Here is a 6,396-nt window from a genome sequence, read left to right on the forward strand (position 1 = left end):
TTTCTTAGCATAATCTTCAAGATCATGTCACCTCTCTACAAACATCCATGAAAGAAAAAGAAGAAAAACTAAGTTACCTGACATCAGAATTGAAGAAAATCAGAAGTCAACTTGGAGATGTAGAGAAAAGACGTCAAGAACTAGAAGATAAGATTGATCAACAAAAAGAAAACATTAATCTAAAAGAGCAAGAAGTAAGAAGACTACATTTTATATAACCAGTTATTATAACTAGTTATTATATTATATTAATGATTTTTAGTTAGAGCATCAAGTTGCCAGTCATTCTCAAGCGGTAGATCAACTTAATGAAGAACACTCGAAGGAAGTGAATAATTTGAAAGAAGAATTAAAAAATGCCAAAGAAGAACTGAAAGGCAATTATATTGACAATAATTCAATGTAAATAATTTAGTCACAAAATCTATTTTTTGTAGACAAAGAACAGAAATTGGAAAGAATTGTTCAATGAATTACCCAATCAACCTGTCATTAGAACTGTTCTCGAAGGGTACTCACGTACTCACATGGCCAACTCTTTTTCTTCCACTCTTCGAACTCCTGGATTAGTTTTATCGTAAAGAGGTGGATCCTCTCATAGGACCAGATCCCAGACCTTCTATGACTGACAATAGAACAGAGAGTCCACCTGCAATATTACCTATTGAAAACCACACAGATATTGGAGATGATATAAACAAATCAATGGATTTTGATATGCTGTCCCAATATGAAGTAAATCACATGACTAACACATGTTTGTCATGTGACAAATGATTTTGTTTTAGTTATTAGAATTGAGACGATATTCTGAGACACTAGAGAAGAATTAGTGGAAAAAAATAAAGTTGGACAAAATAAATAATTTTAAGATGTATTACTCTCTCTCTCTCTCTCTCTCTCTCTCTCTCTCCTCTCTCCTCTCTCTCTCTCTCTCTCTCTCTCTCTCTCTCTCTCTCTCTCTCTCTCTCTCTCTCTCTCTCTCTCCTCTCTCTCTCTCTCTCTCTCTCTCTCTCTCTCTCTCTCTCTCTCTCTCTCTCTCTCTTTATAGACAATAAGATTACAACAACAAAAATTGACAGATATGAAAAAAGCTCTTAACAAAGAACTTGTAAGTATATAAAGTAATTGTATTTACAATAATAATAATAATAATAATAATAATAATAATAATAATAATAATAATAATAGTAGTATGTATTAAATGTGAAGTGACTTTACAATATATCTACTCTCTATATCACATATATAACAGGAGATTGAGAGGAACAATATTTCTATGTTTCTGTGGATTTTTACATTATCATTAATTTTTATTAGTAACAGAGTTATTATTAATTATAATTATAATTAGCAGGTGCTATTTTTATATCAATATATCTATCTGTGATCTTTAGAAACCATCACCTCCTAAGCTTCCGTCTCTTCCTCCGTCTCTTCTCCCGTTACCGATCTCATTCTCACAACCTCCATTATCACAAGTTACTCTCAAATCAATGGAAGAAGAAAACACACCAAAATCATCACAGAGATTTGTTATATCATCAGATATTAACTTTCAGTATCCTTGAACACCAATGTATTGGTAGTATGTGGTGTTATCCCTTATATGGGTATTATGTGGTTATATGGGTATTATGTGGTTATCCCTTATATGGGTATTATGTGGTTATCCCTTATATGGGTATTATGTGGTTATCACTTATATGGGTGTTGTCATCTACTGTAAATCTATTTTTAGTCTTTGTGGACATCCAAATTGAAAATGCTGAATGTAGACATCACATCATATACATTTATAGCAATAGTAGTATAGTGTAAACATTAAAGGAATATAGTTCAACCTTAACTAGTGCTTCTTCTAATCAAATTATAGTGAGTGAATGTTTACAAATTAGATATCTCTGTTTCCGCCAAATTCTAGTCAGCATTGTCTCTTGAATTAACAGTGCATTAGCTAAGGAAACACACTTTATTATATATTAAGTATGTCCCTCTAATGTGTGTTTTATAAATATTAATTTATTTGTTGTGTACTTAATTGATACTTAGATATCTAAAAAATGTTGTGGTAAGATTTCTTTGCAGTAGAGAAGATGAAGTAAGTTAAGAAATGATTACTATCCTAAATATCATAGAATATTGTGTATAAAATAAATTATAATTAACAAGTGGTATGGTGTCTTGTTCCTTAAGTGACTTTATTTTATGTAGGCGTGTCAGTTGGTACGTGCTGTAGCAACGTTACTTGAATTAAGCAATGAAGAGGAGAAATATGTCCGAGATTATTTGCAATACAAAGTTAGTTTTAAAAGCTAATTTGTCACCTCTCTCTCTCTCTCTCTCTCTCTCGTAGATGTCATGGTTTGGTACAATGCCCACACCTCCAAATGCACCCAACAAGACCGTTCACTAACAGATATAGTGGAATATTTTAATATCAATAGCAGCTGTGATATAATCATAAAAACAATTAAGAATTTTTTGTAATTATCAATTATTCATGAACCTTACTAATTTATTTAAGTGATCGGTTTGCTGTCAATAAAAATAATAATTCCATATATATCATTAATTCTAGTAATATTTTGCTCGCAGATGGAGGAGAGCAGGTTTATCATTACCCACTTTTGAAACACCCCAGATGTTTACTCCTTCATAAAATGTACTGCAAGCAAGACTATAGTAAAAGAACATGCTGTTAATAATTTGTAATTTTTTAAAAAGTGGGCCATAATTTAAAAAAAATCTTGTAAAACTAATTATATAATATATTACTATCAGACAATCCAATAACTGAGCCATATAATATGTTTTTGTCATTGTGTTTTATTACAAATATACATATATATATATTATATATATATATTATATATAATATATATTACTGGTATACAAATAGTTAGACACAGTAACAATGACAATGGGGGACAGTTTTGTTATTGATCTTACAAATAAATGGCCTTGTCTTCTTTCCTTTACATTGGTGACGGTAACTATTAATAACCTATATATCTTTTGTTGCACACAGGTAGAAATAGTTTAACTTGTGAGGTAAATAGTTTTGTTGTTATCTCCTAAATGCTAATGTACATCACTTGATTGTTACATGGATGTGAATGTTTTGAAATCAGTCAGATGAGGCTACTCTAGTTAGCAGACGATCAATGATAATCACTACATGCTCTTTCACTTCTCAACTAATAAATTATTGAACATTCTATACACATCAATTATGATAAAGGACACATTCCTAACATTTGATACCACTTAAAACATTGAAGTGGGACAAATTCTTTACCATAGAACTGGGACACATTCCCAACATTTGATACCACTTAAAACATTGAAGTGGGACACATTCTTTACCATAGAACTGGACACATTCTTATTATTTGATACCACTTAAAACATTGAAGTGGGGACACATATAGAACTGGGACACATTCTTATTATTTGATACCACTTAAAACATTGAAGTGGGACACCATAGAACTGGGACACATTCTTAACATTTGATACCACTTAAAACATTGAAGTGAGACACATTCTATACACATCAATTATGATAAAGGACACATTCTTAACATTTGATACCACTTAAAACATTGAAGTGGGACACATTCTTTACCACTTAAGTATAGAACTGGGACACATTCTTATTATTTGATACCCACTTACAGCATGGAACTGGGACTGACTATAGCAGAAATGGGTCCTGCTCCTGACATATATTCTGATATCATACAATCTAATCAAATAGATAGAAATTAAATTATTTAAATACTAATAATATTTAATAGTTCTTAGATAACAGTCATTATGTGATTATTGACTATAGGTCATTGGACCATAGCTAATATCACATGATAAGTCATAAATATAGAAGCAAAACTTGTTAAGTGATATTAATTTAACGAATATTATTGTTAATAAGTACACCACAGCTGTTTCTTATGGCGACAGTTTGTTATATTTAATACACATTGTGTAATTAAAGGGAAGAAACTCATTAAAACAACACACGATATAGTTCTTTAATTAATTGATTACTGATAAATAAAATAAACAGTTTAGTTCCAAATACCTACTTACCTCCTGATATTTTATCCCATAAACATATAGTACTATCATTAGAGCAGGAAGCTATTCTTAAAATAAAAACAATATTAGTTTAAATTAATAATAATAATATAGATACTAACATATTATTATTGTGTAGTTGTCCTAAAAACAGACCAACTATTAACATTGCCAGTATGACCATAGTATTCAATGATCTGTCCACTTCTTCTCTTTTCGTGATCAAAAAAATCTACGATCCCATAACTATAGTAACAAAATATAGTCTCCAATTAGTAATATTATTGCCAATTCCTTACAGTCAGTTCTGCACCTTCGTCTCTTTGTCCATTGCTACCACTGAGCAAATAGTTACCACATGGGGACACATTACAACATAACTATAGAAAGAATGATGCAGAAACAATATAAGATTGTCCTTTTATAGATTATAAAGCAATAAGTCTTGAAGATTATTAAGATTATTAAAATGCATTCATTATCTTAGAACAAAAAATCATTTCTTTTTCTATACTGAAAAGCTGAGATGAGGTAAGTAAACTGACACATGTAATGATGATATTGTAAAAATTATTAGTCAAATATTGCAATGTTTAATGATATAATTCTATTAATCATAGTATGACAATAGATAATATTATAGTATGTGATATAATGAGAAGACAAGCAGAGAAAGTATAAACAAAAAAGTCCTATCATCACTTCCAATTGCAACTAATTAACCCAAATATAATTAATACGCCTATATAACCAATTATGACCTCATTACAAAGGGACAGAGAGGGGAGACCGACAACTGTTGTACATTGTAGTTGTATGATTATGATATCAACAAACACATGAAAGAAAGTTTGTTATTTACATATGTAACAAGTAAAAATGAGAAAACGATAACAGAGAAGTTATGAAAAAAATAACAAAGAGGATTATCAGTGATTAGTTATGTTAGCATTTGTAGTGACGAGCAGGCTTGTCATGCCCTTATAAGACACAGTGTAACTATTAATAGCAAAATTCTATTTTTAGTAAACAAATGTAATATTTACTTGAATGTGTTGTTTAGGAGGTGTCTGTTGAAACTGTGGAACATGTCCTTATGTCCCAGATATCGTAATGTTTTATCCTCACTAGACTGTACAACATTGTCTTCTCCTTGTATCCATTTCATTTCTGTTGACTAGAATGAATGGACACATGTTATAATGATGAATGGATGAATGGATAATGGGTAGATAAATGAAGGGGTGTGTACATGTACATGGATGAATGGATAATGGTAGATAAATGAAGGGGTGTGTACATGTACATGGATGAATGGATGAGTAAGATGGATAGATGCAAAAAGGATGCAATAAAAGATAACTGATTAAATTCTCCATTATCAACATGTAAATAATGATCTTTATTTTCTTTTACTTACTAGATTTCGTGGGATCTCTGAAGAAGCTGTACATTTACCCGTGGGTACGTCCCATATCTTAACAGAATTATCCCGTGATCCAGACATTAATAGGTGTGCTCGACCTAAAAGTAATTTTTCATAATTTGGTACAAGAAAAACACCACTTACTACCAGTACATGCTAAAGCCATCACTCCTAACTTATGCTCAGTAAACACATTTTCGGACATTGTCTAAGTTGTTCTCCTGATGATTCTCCTCCAACATTATGAGGCCATTTCCAATTGTAGACCTTTCCATCTCTGCTACCGCATGTATCCATTGAGATGAATTGTTATAAAACAATCTGTAAACATATTAACAATTTTGATCAAGTCCTCAATCATTAGCGATCACCTTAGTTGCTGCTTTTGATGGCATTGTGAGTGCATTTTCAAGAACATGATTTGTCCAGTTGTAGACAAAAATTTGCTGAGAGGGAAACAATTTCAACGTGTCAAATCTATCACAACAATGCAAGCTACCTTATCAACACTGGCTGTTATAAGATGGGTGGAGTCTGCTACACACAGACAATGTATAGGTTCTGAATGGATGAGATGGATCTTTATTTCATCTTGTGAACTTCTATATGGAGAAGATGGATCTTCTCTCGCCTTTTCTGACGAGCTAGAACAGACACCCATCTTGGATGGGCGTGGCTTAACAGGCATTAGGCCATGGGCAAGGCTATGATTTTTATTATTAGCTTAAGGGAAATTTCCACTAACTTATTTGTTTTGTGGTCTGTCCCTGACAACGAAAATTTCCATTCTTAAATATCTCTCTACCTACTCTCATTATTCAGTCAACAAGTAGACGAGTCGAGCACTTGCCGAATTTATTCAAGTAAAAGAAACTTAAAGAAACGCT

This window comes from Gigantopelta aegis, unplaced genomic scaffold (assembly GCF_016097555.1).
Source record: "Gigantopelta aegis isolate Gae_Host unplaced genomic scaffold, Gae_host_genome ctg1250_pilon_pilon, whole genome shotgun sequence".
NCBI classification, from domain to species: domain Eukaryota; kingdom Metazoa; phylum Mollusca; class Gastropoda; order Neomphalida; family Peltospiridae; genus Gigantopelta; species Gigantopelta aegis.